General features: G+C 44.8%; 1 pseudogene; it reads left to right on the forward strand.

The window, feature by feature from the left end:
- The first annotated feature begins 10182 nt into the window (after positions 1 to 10182).
- Positions 10183 to 15007, forward strand: LOC132431797 (deleted in azoospermia-like; annotated as a pseudogene).
- Positions 15008 to 15678: the final 671 nt, after the last annotated feature.

A 15678-nucleotide genomic window follows, 5' to 3' on the forward strand; every position in this document is an offset into this window, starting at 1 on the left:
GCTGGGCACCAACAAATGTGAACAGGAGCAGGGCAGGGTGGGAGCCTGCTCCGAGGTGAGGTGACAGACAGAGGGTCAGGGGCAGCTGGCCTGGATTTGACCAGGCTCTATCCATTCTGATTCTTAGATTCCCGTATTGCATTTCAGCTTCCACTCTACCAGGTGTTAATAACTCATTTACAGGCTTGCTGAATATCCCAGAGCTCCTTCTCAACAAACAACTCTTTCCTAATCATTTGCTGTTGTTTCTGCCAGAGGAACTGGAGTATCCTTGTGTAACAATTGCTTTATTTTTGTGTTATAAAACAAATTAGGGGAGGCGGGTACAGCTGTATTTTGTACACCTCTGACATATTTATTTCTGCCCGGTGTCCTCAGGTCACTTTAGTGGGAACTGTGTGCACTGATGCTCCAGCTTGTACTGCTGCCCCTCACTGCCCTCCCTCCAGCCGGCAGAAGAGGCCTCTGACCAGAGCTAGCTTCCTGTCCCGAAACGCAGAGACACAAGGAAATATACCGTCTTCTCTTCCTTCTCTCTCATCTCTGCAGAAAGGCTGTTGGAAGGTTCAACCACAGATTTTTTTCTTTAAATTATTTTTGTTGTTGTTGCATTGGGTCTTCCTTGCTGCACACGGGCTTTCTCTAGTTGCAGCGAGCGGGGGCTACTCTTTGTTGCGATGCGCAGGCTTCTCATTGCAGTGGCTTCTCTTGTTGTGGAGCATGGGCTCCAGGCACGTGGGCTTCAGTAGTTGTGGCACGTGGGCTCAGTAGTTGTGGTGCATGGGCTTAGTTGCTCCGCGGCACGTGGGATCTTCCCGGACCAGGGCTCGAACCTGTGTCCCCTTCATTGGCAGGCAAATTCCTAACCACTGCACCACCAGGGAAGCCCTTGACCACAGATTGAGTGAGAGGGGACTGCAGGAGAGGGGCAGAAGGGAGAAATCAGGCTGGGGGTGGGGAGGACAAAATCCCAGCTTCTGCCCTGGAAAATCAGAGATAAGTGGCTGCTTTGTTTAAAGGCAATCCCCCAAGTCACCCTATGTGAGTGTCGAGGTAGATGGGGTTCCTCAGAGATGCTTCTTCCTCTCCTCTGTTCACTTGGCGGAATTAGGGAGGCTCCTGGAACTGCCTGGAAGTCTTGACTGGTCACAGCCTGGCATGGGGAGGGAAACCCATCTGCCAGGCTCCTGGGGAGCTGGCAGGTCTGTCCCCTTCTCTATGGAGCTGCCACAGAATCCCAGGGTGTTCAGGGTGCCGTGATTCTGTGGGTGTGGCTCCTCAGAGGCTGTAATATAGCCCCAGGCTCCAATTTTGTCTTCATCTAAATAGCCTTAGTGTGTGAATTGACTGATGTTACCACAAGCAAATTACCAGGCTTTTGACTTAGAAAATGATTTTATTTGAATAAAGTATTATCTCTTTGTATATTGGAGTTCTATATAAGATTCAATTTATAAAAACAGGGTTTATTGATAAAGCAATTTTGAAAGCTTCGAGACATTAATTCTTTATATTGTTATTTTGGAAACATGATTTTTGGAAAAATGGATAATCCAGAACAAAGAGGGAAAAAAGAATGAAAACTGACCTTGAGATTTAAGAATGAAATATTGTAACAGTTATAATGTTAAAAGAGGCCAGATTTAAAAATTGCGTGTATAAATTACAAAATCATTGTGTAAAAACAGAGCACATCTAGGAAAAAATGACTGGAAAGAAATACAGGTTGGGACTTCCCTGGTGGTCCAACAGTTAAGACTCCACCCTCTCAATGCAGGGGGCCTGGGTTCGATCACTGGTCAGAGAACTAGAACCCACATGCCACAACTAGAGATCCCGCATGCTGCAACTTAAGATCTCGCATGCCAAAACTAAAGATCCTCCACACCACAACAAAGATCCTGCATGCCGCAGCTAAGACCCGGTGCAGCCAAATAAATAAAAATAAAATAAATAAATATATACAAAAAAAAGAAATACGGGTTAATGTTTACCAAAATTATCACTGGGGGATGTGAAAATGGATTACTCCCCCTTCTTTCTAATCTCATATATTCCCTAAATATTCTATGACCTATGATCAGGTTACTTTTTTTTTTTTTGGCAACTACTAATCTGTTCTTTGTATCTACAAGTCATTGTTTTATTTTGTTTTCAATTCCCTATATGTGGGAGATCATACAGTATTTGTCTTTCTCTGTCTGACTTATTTCACTTAGCATAATGCCCTCATTGTCCATCCATGTTGTCAAAAATGGCAGGATTTCCTTCTTTTTATGGCTGTATAATATTCCATTATGTATATATGGGTATATGTATATAATTTTTATTTATCTATTTTTGGCTGTGTTGGGTCTTCGTTGCGGTGCGCAGCCTTTTCATTGCGGTGGCTTGTCCTGTTGTGGAGCACAGGCTGTAGGCATGCGGGCTTCAGTAGTTGCGGCACGTGGGCTCAGTAGTTGCGGCTCCCGTGCTCTAGAGCGCGGGTTCAGTGGTTGCGGCGCATGGGCTTAGTTGCTCTGCAGCATGTGTGATCTTTCCGGAGCAGGGCTCGAATCCATGTCCCCTGCATTGGCAGGAGGATTCTTAACCACTGCGCCACCAGGGAAGTCCCATGTATATAATTTTTATAACAATGAAACATGTTATGGCTCCTTTGCTGGAACGTCACTTTGGTTCATTTCAATTTTATTTTAACAAATACTCATTGAGCACCTGCCCTGTTCTCTACTCTCCCCCGCCCTGGGGATGCCTTTCTCACAGAGCTCAAATCCAGCAGCCAAAGTAGGTGTCTAGAACGTGGTTATAGTAGTTTTTTATCAATACATAGAAGGTGCAATAATGAAGCGTATTCACAGGCGACACAGCACGAAGAAGGAGGACTCATTCCATCTGGTGGAGTGAGGTCAGGTCACTGGGGAGGCGACTGGGGGCCTGGGTTTTAAAAGATCTTCCATCCCAGACAAAAAATGGGTATATAATGACGGCGTTCTTACTAAGAAGTAGCACGGGCATGCCACACAATGACTCATAAAATCCTTCCCTGTCCAGCCGTAGTGACAAAGGCTGGCTGAGGTGGGGAAGCTTAGCTGCTGTTCTTTGCTCCCATAACCTCCAGCAGACCCTCCCAGGCCTTGCCAAAGAAAGAGACAATCTGAGTTGAAAACACTGTTCAAATACTTTCATTTGCTCCTCACCGCAACCCTTCAAACGATATTGTTTACTTGTTTTACAGACGGGAAACTAACGCTTACAAATAGGAAATGCCCAGCCCCAGGGCACACAGCTTTGAGGATGCCGAGCTGTCTCCAGGATTCAACGAGATCATTTCCCTAAAGCAGCCGTCTCGGTGCCTCGTGTTTTCTAGTGTTGGGACTGCACGTGCTCCCCTCTGCTGTCAGACAAAAGCCGGGAGTCAGGAGGATGCTGAGCTCCTGAAGCAGACCCCACTGGAACACGACCCTATGGACGGGGATCTGATGCAGTGTCCTGCGTGCTGAGACAGGCCGGGTTTGGAGACTGTAAATGGCCTTATGTGTGGGTTTTAAAATCTTGTTGGAAAAAAGATACATCGTTTTTTTTTTGTTTTTTTTTTTTTGCGGTACGCGGGCTTCTCACTGTTGTGGCCTCTCCCGTTGCGGAGCACAGGCTCCGGACGCGCAGGCTCAGCGGCCATGGCTCACGGGCCCAGCCGCTCCGCGGCATGTGGGATCTTCCCAGACCGGGGCACGAACCCGTGTCCCCTGCATCGGCAGGCGGACTCCCAACCACTGCGCCACCAGGGGAGCCCAGATACATCGTTTTTTAATACAACAATGTTAAAGGCAATTCTGAAAATGAAAACATGAAATCCTACGCTAGCACAACTTACTTGGGAATGCTTTCTTGTTACTGCATTTCGTATTCTGTTACTGTCATTTGTTGTTAGGTCACAGACATACTGACCTCTCCCTCCCCTTCTCCCCAGTCCAGTCCGTGGCCAAGTCCGGAATGACCCGGACGGCACATCTGCCCGCTTTTCTCACCCCCATGGCCACTGCCTAGTCAGGCCTCCACCCCTCTGACAGGCTGCCCTCAGCACTTTAGTCGTTGAAGGTCTCTCAGCTTCATCTCTGAAGCCCCAACCCTGCTGTTCATCCTCTGCACAGCACGTAGAATTACCTTTAAAATGTTTTTATCTTATTGTGGTAAAATATACATAACATACCATTTACTATTTTAAGTATTTTTAAGTGTACACTTCACTGGCATTAATTACATGCACATTGTTTTGCAACTGTCACCACGGTCCGCCTCCAGAACTTTTTCATCTTCCCAAACTGAAACTCTGAACGCTTTGAACGGTAACTCCCCATCCCCCCGCTTCCAGCCCCTGGCAGCCACCATCCTACTTTCTGTCTTTATTAACTTGATGACTCTAGGTACGTCGCGTAAGTGGAATCACACAGTGTTGGTCCTTTTGTGACCAGCTTATTTTACTTGGCGTAATATCCTCAAGGTTGTAGCATGTGTCAGAATGTCTGCCTTTTTCAAGGCTGAATAATATCCCATTGTATGTGTGTACCACACTTTGTTTATCCATGAGAATTATCTTTTAAAATGCAAATCAGATCACGTCCGTTTTTTGCTCAAGACTCCTCAGTGGCTTCCCATGGCTCTCAGTCAGAGGCTTCCCATGGCTGGGATGCCCTCCTCCAGCTTCCGCCCCTCGGCCTCTGTGCTCTGGCCACGCGGGCCGCTTCCTAATCCCGGAACAAGCCAAGCCCTTTCCCAGCCCCACACCCACGTTGCCCTCTGCCTGGAACCATCTTCCCTGCTCCCTTGGCGCTGGTTCATTCTACTCCAGATGTTGCCTCCTTGGTGAGGCCTCCCCAGTCACTCTCTCTTTCAGCACCCTGTTTACTTCCTTCACATTATCTGGCTTCGTTGGTGGCTTGTGTATTGTCTGTCTCCTCTCCTTGGAATGGGAGCTTCACAAGATGCAGACCTGGCCGTCTGGGTCACTGCCCTGGGCTCGGTAAAGATGCTCTGATGAGCGCCTGACCGAATGGGCGCTGTCGGGCTGTCTGTGGGGGGCGTGACCTGCCGTGTCACTTGCTCACTTGTCCTAAATGCGCTTCTATAAAAGTACTGATATTAGAAGGTGGTTGTGACCTTGCAAGGGGCTGCACTTGCCTGTTAGGATCCCAGGTTTTCTCCCTCTCTTCCTTGTATCCACAGCCTCCTGATCAGGCAGCTGGACTGAAGGTCTCAGTTTCTCCTTCCGTCAAATCAAGGTGGGGCGTGCTGACAGCGTGTGTCTCCTCCTGACCGCCTAGCGCTTTGTGATGCTGTAGGGAGGGAGAGAAACTGAGAATTTCGGGTAAAGAGCTTTAAAAAGAAATAGATCAAATCTTTTAACTAGAGGAAGAAAGAAACCAAGAACAACATAACAAAATTATTTGAAAAATTTCCCCAGAGAAAGAGCAGAATTTCCACTCATCTGCATGTAAAAGTTTGTAATGAGGGAAAATCTGCTCAATAAACACAAAGAATAATTTATTTTCAAATCACACATATCTATAGAAGCACATAAAAATGCATAGTTAGAGAAGCATGAAGAGATCTTAGAAGGAAAAGCCCTTAATTTAACATGCTGGCACAGAGCTAAGTGATATATGTACCGGCATACTTTTTCTGTGTTGCAAATATCTCCTCCTACTTTCGGCTTGCCTTTTCATTAATGGGGTCTTAAAATAAACATATTATTGAATATAACATACATACATACATACAGAACAGTGAATACATCATGCAGTACAATGTGAATTTTTTACAAATGAACTGTGTGACCAGCATCCAGATTGAGAATCAATATCACCAGCATCCCCAAAGCCCCTTTTATGCCTCCTCTGGTCACCACCCCTCCAAGGTAACCACTATCCTGACTTACGTACATGGGAAATGAGGAAAGTTCTCTTTGGTGCGTGCTTGCCTGTGGGATTCAGTGCATTGATTTGGGCAGTTGTTTTTTTCGTTTGTTTTTTTGCGGTACACGGGCCTCTCACTGTTGTGGCCTCTCCCGTTGCAGAGCACAGGCTCTGGACGCGCAGGCTCAGCGGCCGTGGCTCACGGGCCCAGCTGCTCCATGGCATGTGGGATCCTCCCGGACCGGGGCACGAACCCGCGTCCCCCGCAACGGCAGGCGGACTCTCAACCACTGCGCCACCAGGAAAGCCCCAACTTGATGTTTTGATGTACTTATATATTGTGAAATGATCACCACAATCCAGCTAATTAATGTATCTATCACGTCTCTGTACTTACCATTTGTATGTGTGTGTGTTGAGAAGATTTAAGCTACATCCTCTTAGCAGATATCAGTTATACAATACAGTATTATTAGCTATAGTCACCATGCAGTACCTCAGGTCTCCAGAACCTATTCATCTTGCATAACTGAAACGCTGTACTTTTGACCAACATCACCCCACTTCCCCCTCCCCCGATCCCGGCAACCACCATCCTCTCTGATTCTAGGAGTTTGACTGTTCTTTAAATTCCACATAAAGTGAGATCATGTGGTATTTCTCTTTCTGTGTCTTGCTTATTTTGCTTAGCATAATGTCCTTCAGCTCCATCCCACTTATTCCAATGGCAGGATTTTCTTTTTTGTGGCTGAAAAATATTCCAATGTGTCACACAATTCTTACCAACAACAATCCCCAACCCTTGAACAGCTCTTGACAACTTTTGTCTGCAAGACCGTTTTACGAACGCTCTTTCAGTTGAATGCTTGGAAGGAAATTTCTTTGTGTGGGTTCATGGATACAGCTTATGCAGCCAAGAAGCACTTCCTTCTGAATGTTTTTCAAAATTGTAAGGGCAGCAAAGCCAGTCTGTAAACTCTCAGGTCTCTTCTGACATCCCAAGGGAGGATGGGACTCTTCCCCAATGGCATCTTCCCTGGCCTAAGGTGTGGTGGACGGAACCGTCAGGTGCTGGCTTTACTTCATTTTCTCATCCTCCAGTCTTCATGAAGTAGGTATTCTTTCCCCCATTTTGTGGTGGATCAAACCGAGTTATCAAGAGTGCTTAAATAACTTGCCCAAGCTCCTAAGCAGGCAGGTTATTGTCAGAATTTATCTGTTTTAACTACAGAGATTGTGCATTAAAAACAAAGCAAAGCAAAACAAAAATCTCATTTTTCTGATTACTAAAAAAGGCCTTCAGAAATTCTGGAAAATACAGAAGAAATATAAAGATGATACTAAAAATCACCCAGATATCTTCAACTCAGTAGTAATCATTGTTAACACATTGGTAAATTTCTTTTTTTTTTTCTTCTGTGTGCGTTGACTGAAATCATACATTTTATTTTTTTCATATTCTTTTCCATTATGGTTTATTACAGGATATTGAGTATAGTTCCCTGTGCTATACAGTAGGACCTTATTGTTTATCCATTCTATAAATAATAGTTTGCATCTGCTAGTCCCAAACTCCTAACCCAACCCTCTCCTGTACCCCCTCCACCTTGGCAACCACAAGTCTGTTCTCTATGTCTGTGAGCATGTTTCTGTTTCTGTTTTGTAGATAAGTTCATTTGTGTTATCTTTTAGATTCTACATATAAGTGATATCATATGGTATTTGTCTTTCTCTGTCTGACTTACTTCACTTAGTATGATAATGGCATTATTTCATTCTTTTTTATGGCTGAGTAATATTCCACTGTATATATGTACCACATCTCCTTTATCCATTCATCTGTTGTTGGACATTTAGGTTGTTTCCACATCTTTGCTATTGTAAATAGTGCTACTATCAACATCGGGGCACATGCGTCTTTTCAAATTATAGTTTTGTCTGGATATATGCCCAGAAGGGGGATTGCTGGCTCATATGATAACTCTATTTTTAGTTTTTTAAGGACCCTCCATACTGTTTTCTATAGTGGCTCCACCAATTTACATTCCCATCAACAGTGTAGGAGGGTTCCCTTTTCTCCACACCCTTTCCAGCATGAAATCATACATTTTAATGATGATACATATTCCTTTTTAACTGACATTGCATAGTGTGAGCTTTCTTTATGCCATTTAAAATTCTTCTGAATATGGTTTTTAATGACTATTTAACAATTTATTTTGTGTATTTATCTTTCTTTTGTTGGGCATTTTCTTAATTTTTTTGGTAATTGTATGAAATGCTGTAGAACATCTTTGTGTTTCAACTGTTGTCTAAATCTCAAATTATCTCTGTGGGACAGATTCATTTAAAAGGAGGCTTACTGGGGCAAGTTTATGAATATTTTTAAGGCCCTTGATACATGTGACCAAATTACTGCTGCAAAGGTGGCACCTGTAAATGCACCTGGCACCTTCTCACTTCTCTCTGCAACATTGACTATTAACTTCTCAAAAGAATTCTTTACTAATTTGGTGCCCGAATAATGCTACCTTCCTGTTTTTTGGTTTTGTTTCTGTTTATTGAAGTTAGTTGATTTACAATGCTGTGTTAGTTTCAGGTATACAGCAAAGTGATTCAGATATATATTCTTTTTCAGATTCTTCTCCATTATAGTTTATTACAAGATATTGAATATAGTTCCCTGTGCTATTCAGTAGGTCTTTGTTGTTTATCTATTTTGTATATAGTAGTTTGTATCTGCTAATTACAAACTCCTAATTTATCCTCCCACCTTTCCCCTTTGGTAACCATAAGTTTATTTTCTATGTCTGTGAGTCTGTTTCTGTTTTGTAAATAAGTTCATTTGTATCATTTTTTAGATTCCACATGTAAGTGATATCATATGGTATTTATCTTTCTCTGACTTCCTTCACTTAGTATGATAATCTCTAGGTCTTTCCATGTTGCTGCAAATGGCATTATTTCATTCTTTTTTATGGCTGAGTAATATTCCATTGTATATATATATACACAATGGAATATTATATATACATATACACAGTATATATATATATATATATATATATATATATATATATATATATATACCACATCTTCTTTATCCATTCATCTGTTGATGGACAGTTAGGTTGCTTCCATGTCTTGGCTATTGTGAATAGTGCTGCTTTGAATATTGGGGTGCATGTATCTTTTCGAATTACAGTTTTCTCTGGATATATACCCAGGAGTGGGATTTCAGGACCATACGGTAGCTCTATTTTTGTTTTTTGAGGAAACTCTAAACTGTTTTCTACAGTGGCTGCACCAATTTACATTCCACCAATAGTGCTACCTTCCTGTTGAGTAAGCCTGTCCTCTTTTGACTTCTCCATGCTCCATGGAGGGGATCCTGGGTGAAGGTAACGGGGCCACTGCCTCTTGGATCCCTTCTTTTATTTTTTTTAAAAAGCCCTTCCATAGTGTTTTCCATGTCCTGGGAACTGTTTAAGTGCTTAACAAATACGAATTCAAATAACCCTACAATGGAGGCTCTCCTGTCATCCTCCTTATTCAGTAGATGTGGAAACTAAGGCACAGAGCGCAGCTCCAGGCCACCTGACTTGTGACAAGGTAGAGCTGGGCTCAGTCTGGGAGCAGGCGCTGGGGCCACTCAGAAGAAGGGAAGGGTTCCTGCTGCACGAAGAAGCCAGCACCTCTGATTTGGGCCTCAGCCACGCATTCCCTGACTCATCACCCTTCTTTCTTTTAGGCCCTGTCTTATTTCTTCAGGTGCCTTGAGCACCAGTTCATGGACACTGTTGCCAAGCCTGGTCACATTAACGGGCCTACAGGCAGCCTGGCCAGTGTCCTTGGGGTGTCAAGAATGACACTTGCTTTGTAGTCAAGGCTGTGGCACAGACAGGTCATAAGGAATCACAGCCACGAGTCACTGTGCCAGGGCCTTTTCCAACCCCAAAGCTCAGTGGGTGGCAGGGCTACCTCTGCCAGTCAGCGTGGAAGTGTCCCAAACCCCAGAGGAAGGGAAATCTGACATCGACAGCTCACTGGGAAGCTAGGGAGAATCCACATTTGCCTCACGTCAGCCCAGCCACACTTATCACCCCGTGCAGCTGTCTGTTTACTAAGGGTGGACTTCCTACTGCTGGGACCCTGTCTTTGTCTCCCCAGCCCTGAGGTGTCTGGTGATTGATAGGTGCTCAGTGAATGCTGATTGAATGAGCGAACTGCAGATGGGATGAGCTGGCTGACCAGAAGTGGCCCACCTACTGAGATGAAGAGATTGTTTACCCACGAGATCAAGGTGCTGCGGGCACGGCCTACCCTGGTCAGGGGGCCTGCGTTCAAATCCCAGTGGTGTCCCTGACATTCAGGCTCATGGCCTTGGGTGATATTAGTTTGTGTGTTTTGGCCTCAGTTTTCCTTCCCAAAGGCCCCCATGGTTGTGAGGGTAGAAATGGAGTGTATGTGATGGCAAGGAGACCCAGGTAGATGTACGATGGGCGCTGAGCCTTTGGACGGGGACCTCGGAGCCACAGGGTCTGCTCTGTCTTGCTCCTTCGTAGCAAAGGTGGCACCATTAGGGGTTCCAGGGTTGACCTTCCTGCCCTACTCATAAATGCTTTTCCTGAAGGGGGCTCTGTCCTCTTGACGGCTTCAGCCTCTGGGAGGCAGGAAGCTGATTTGCCAAGACCTCTGGGGTCTGGCTGGACACGTTTCACATCGGCTGAGGCTGGATTCCAGGAAGTTCTAAACTTCCCTCCCACTGTTAACAAATTAAGAAGCGGCCACAGTGATGTGGTGAAGGCAGAGGAAGGAATAGGGTACCACAGAAGCAAGGGCCCATCTCTGCTGCATCCTTTGTGAAACTCCTCCCTCCACCCTTCCCCATTTTCTCCTTCCTAGCATTCTCCTAGATAGGTGGCAAGGGCTCAGCCTCCCTCAGCCTCCCTCCTCTGGCCTCCCTCAGAGGGAGATGGCTTCTCATTCCGGGACGAGGCAAACAAGTCCTCAGGACTGAGAGACCCGCCTTAGGGCTTTAGCCTTAGGGTCCTGTAGCCAGACCGCCTGGCAGAGGTCATCCCATCCACTCCAGCTGGAGCCTTCCTTCTTGCAAGGACTCTGAAGGCTTTAAAAAAAAAAAAAAAGTATTATTCTGTTTATAGACACCCAGTAACAGGCCATGTTAACATAGGGCGATAGCAACATCTTCCTCTGAGAGGCTGCCCGCTGTAAGTGGTCGCGAGCAGGTTAAGGGGCAAGGGCTGTGCTGTGCTCTTTTGCAAACAGCATGTCAGCTTCAGCCCCGAGTCCCATTCGCAATCTCACTGCCTCTTCAGGCTTCTGTGGGGCACACCGGTTGCTTTCCTTCTGCAGGATTTTGGGCAAAGTGTTGGGCTCCTACATCCCAGTCCTTCAGTTTGTCCATCTCAGAGGCTTCTCCAGGCTCTGGGGAAAGTTGGGGAGGGGAACCCTTTTCTTAGAGAAATCTTCCTCAGGAAAGAGTCAAGGGGCTGCACAGTTCTGTGGTTAGTGCCCCTGGGGGAGCCTAGAAGCTGCCCTTGGACAAGGGAATTGGGTGATGTCCAGGGATGTTTCTTTTGCTCACAGAGCGCTGGTCAGCCTCTCACTGAAGACGAGGCTGAAATGCATGCATCCTCGTACAAGAAGCACGCTGACCTAAATTCACAATGAGGAGACATGGCCTCAGGTCTTTGCCAAAGAACAAATTTTGGTAGTGAAGACCCACAGCCCTACTTTCTCCAAAGTAATAGGTGATACCTTAGGTTGGTCCCCTTTGAAGGACTGACTCTAGAGCAAACAAATATTATTTGGGAACATAAAATGCTCAAAAATTATAATTAGTATTCTCAGAATGATTTTTAATAGAATATATAGTTGATTTCCAATATTGCGGTAGTTTCAGGTGTACAGCAAAGTGATTCAGTTATACATATACATATATATATATCCTTTTCTATTATGGTTTATCACAGGATATTGAATATAGTTTCCTGTGCTATACAGTAGGACCTTGTTGTTTATCCATTCTATATATAATAGTTTGCATCTGCTAATCTTAAACTCCCAGTCCAACCCTCTCCCACACCCCCTCCCCCTTGGCAACCGCAAGTCTGTTCTCTATGTCTGTGAGTCTGTTTCATAGATAAGTTCATTTGTGTCATATTTTAGATTCCACATATAAGTGATATCATATGGTATTTGTCCTTCTCTTTCTAACTTACTTCGCTTAGAATGAGTGGCCCAGGGTTTATTTTGGACCCACAGCTTTTTTTTTTTTGGCTCTACAATAAAGAATATTTACATAATCATGGTAACATAAATGTCACTTACTTGTTTTCAGCATTTAAAATCAACTTATAAACAAAGGACTAAACAGAATGTTACGGTTACCCATCTTGACATCGCAAACGCCAAGGTGTAGCTAGTACAGGCTTGGGAGACCAGGCTGGGTGAGGAGGTGCAAGACACGGTCGCTTCATAGTCTAGTTTTACATGATGCAAAAATAAGACACTGTCTGCAGCTCAGGGAGCGAGAAATAGAGGTTTTCGTATATTGTTTAAATTTGCAAAAGTGATGAAAATAACTAAAATTACCAATGCGTTTATTAAAAATTTGAGAGGAGGATGGAATCCAGAATGAGGGGGGAAAAGAGCTAAACCCTTGTTTTTCGTAGCAGGGAGTCAACAGATACGTCTAAGGTAAGAAATCAAGCATACTGTTTATGGTTTGGGAGGTAAACTGTCAGAAGTGACGTTTGAAGAGTGGGGAAGGATGGAGTGGGAGACTATTACATTTCATTATAAATCTTTCTTTGCTATTTGATTTAGTACCATAGATACGTCCTTGAACACACACACACACACACACACACACACACACACACACACACACACACACAGCTCTTCAGAAAACTCATCAGCTCCCACCAGGAAACTGTCAGAGCTCCAAGAGCAGGCCAAATGCTCAAAGGACAGCTTAGAGCTGCATTGCAGAGGAAGCAAAAAGTGTTTCCAGGAGGTGTCGGGGCTGCTTGGTGGCTGGAGTGTCACATTCCCTAATGAACATGCAGGAAGCGGGTAAAACACGCCAGTAGCTTCTCACCAGAGTGGATGGCAAAAGCTCGTTTCCTTTCCATGATAGTTGCAGTGCTGAGCTATTAACAAAATGCTGAAGTATCTGGGAAAAGGATCCGGCTCAGCAGGACAGAGCTAATCCCAGGGATTCCCAAATGACTCCACACTCGTTATTATGTATTTTGTTTACTCAGGCCACCTTTCCAATTACCCGTCAGAATGTGCAAATGCTTCCTCCCTGCTTTATCAGGTATGAGAGGTAGAGAATCAGGTAGAGAATAAGATAATGATATCGGTACCATAATAATGATTACCATAGCAAATATCAATTAATGATGTCAAATGTCAATACCACCGCCCTCCATTCACACTCTGCCCCGGACTGGTTAGAACTCTGGCTCCACTAGGATGAACTTAGTACTGACAGTCTAGAAAAGATGATCTGATCCAGGCCTTAAAGAAGTTTCCATCTAGAACAGGTGATCCTAAGGAAAAGGCCAGGGGAGTCCGCCTGTGCCCATCGGCCTCGCCACCCGTCTCTGACTGTCCTCGCTCGTCCGCCTGCGCCCTGTCAAGCCGGGCGGCGGGCACGAGCAGGCCTAACAGCAGCCCCTGCTCCTCCGAAAGCCCCTCTGCGGGAACCCTGGCTACCGCCATCCTGAGGCTGCAAATCCTGAGACTCCAAACTCAACCGCCTCCAGAGAGGCCAGCACCCAGCCTTCACCAACTACGACCAGCCAAGGCTATGTTTTACCAGAAGGCAAAATCATGCCAAATACCTTTTTTTTTTGGTGGTGGTAGAATTGATGTTAGGATGGATGAAACCGAAATTACAAGCTTCTTTGCTACGTATGGTTCAGTAAAAGAAGTGAAGATAATCACGGACTGAACTGGTGTGTCCAAAGGCTATGGACTTGTTTCATTTTATAATGACATGGATGTGCAGAAGATAGTAGAAGCACAGGTAAATTTCCATGGTAAAAAGCTGAAACTGGGCCCTGCAATCAGGAAACAAAATTTAAGTGCTTATCATGTACAGCCACGTGCTTTGGGGTTTTTTTTGCGGAGCACAGGCTCCGGAGGCACAGGCCCAGTGGTCATGGCTCATGGGCCCAGCCGCTCCGCGGCACATGGGATCGCCCCGGAGCGGGGAATGAACCCGCATCCCCTGCATTGGCAGGCGGACTCCCAACCACTGCGCCACCAGGGAAGCCCCGTCCTTTGGTTTTTAATCCTCCTCCTCTACCACAGTTTCAGTGTAATCCAGACACTGGAGTAATCCCAACACTGAAACTTACATGCAGCCTCCAACCACGATGAATCAGTATGTTCAGGCTTATCCTCCTTATCCAAATTCACCAGTTCAGGTTATGACCGGATATCAGCTGTGGGTTTATAGTTATCAGATGCCACCTCAGTGGTCTACTGGGGAACAAAGGACTTACGTTATTCCTCTGGATTATACAGCTGTTAACTACCACTGTAATGAAGTTGATCCAGGAGCTGAAGTTTTGCCAAGTGAATGCTCAATTCATGAAGCTACTCCATCCTCTGGAAATGGCCCACAAAAGAAATCTGTGGGCTGAAGCATACAGACGGTGGAATCGTGTCTATTTAATCCAGAGAACAGACTGAGAAATTCCCTTGTTACTCAAGATGACTACTTCAAGGTTAAGAGTTCATCACTTTATTTATTTATTTATTTATTTATTTATTTACTTACTTACTTACTTACTTACTTACTTACTTATTTATTTTTTGCGGGTACACGGGCCTCTCACTCTCGTGGCCTCTCCCATTGCGGAGCACAGGCTCCGGACACGCAGGCTCAGCAGCCATGGCTCACGGGCCCAGCCGCTCCGTGGCATGCGGGATCCTCCTGGACCAGGGCACAAACCCGTGTCCCCTGCATCGGCAGGCGGACTCCCAACCACTGCACCACCAGGGAAGCCCGAGTTCATCACTTTAGAAGAAGTTGGGCAGTGCTTAAGTCTGTTTGATCTTCTCTGCTGACTTTCTAGTCTCATAGGAAGTTTCAGGTTTTGAATAGTAAGAAGAGACTGAAAGTGTTTCAACTATTATAGAAATTTAATTCTGAATTTTGATAAATCACACTCAGACTCTTCTATACCAGTTATAATAGATTGTCTAGTTTTATTTTACAGTGAAACTGTTTTTCATTAGACATGGACTTAGAAACTGATTCTGTGTTCAATATATAGCTAAAAGTAAAAAACTAATTGAGACTGAAAGGAATAACTTTAAGATTTATCTGTAAGGATTTTTTTAATTGACATTTTAAGAGTTTAAAAGCAAATGCTGATTTGCAAAAAAAATTGTTTTAGAAAACCTGTTTTGAAAGGTCAGAATTTTGATAGTTTAAATACAAGGACTTCACTTCTGCAACAAGTACCTGTGAAGAGTACAATATCTATGATGTTGTGCTTTGATGATTTGTCCAGAAATTTACCACAAAAGCAGAGTTCTTTTGTTTTTTTTAAAGAAGATGTTGGGGGTAGGAGTTTATTAATTAATTAATTTATTTTTGGCTGTGTTGGGTCTTCGTTTCTGCGCGGGGGCTTTCTCTAGTTGCGGCAAGCGGGGGCCACTCTTCATCGCGGTACGCTGGCCTCTCACTATAGCGGCCTCTCCCGTTGCGGAGCACAGGCTC

This window comes from Delphinus delphis, chromosome 1 (genome assembly GCF_949987515.2).
Source record: "Delphinus delphis chromosome 1, mDelDel1.2, whole genome shotgun sequence".
In the NCBI taxonomy this organism is placed as follows: domain Eukaryota; kingdom Metazoa; phylum Chordata; class Mammalia; order Artiodactyla; family Delphinidae; genus Delphinus; species Delphinus delphis.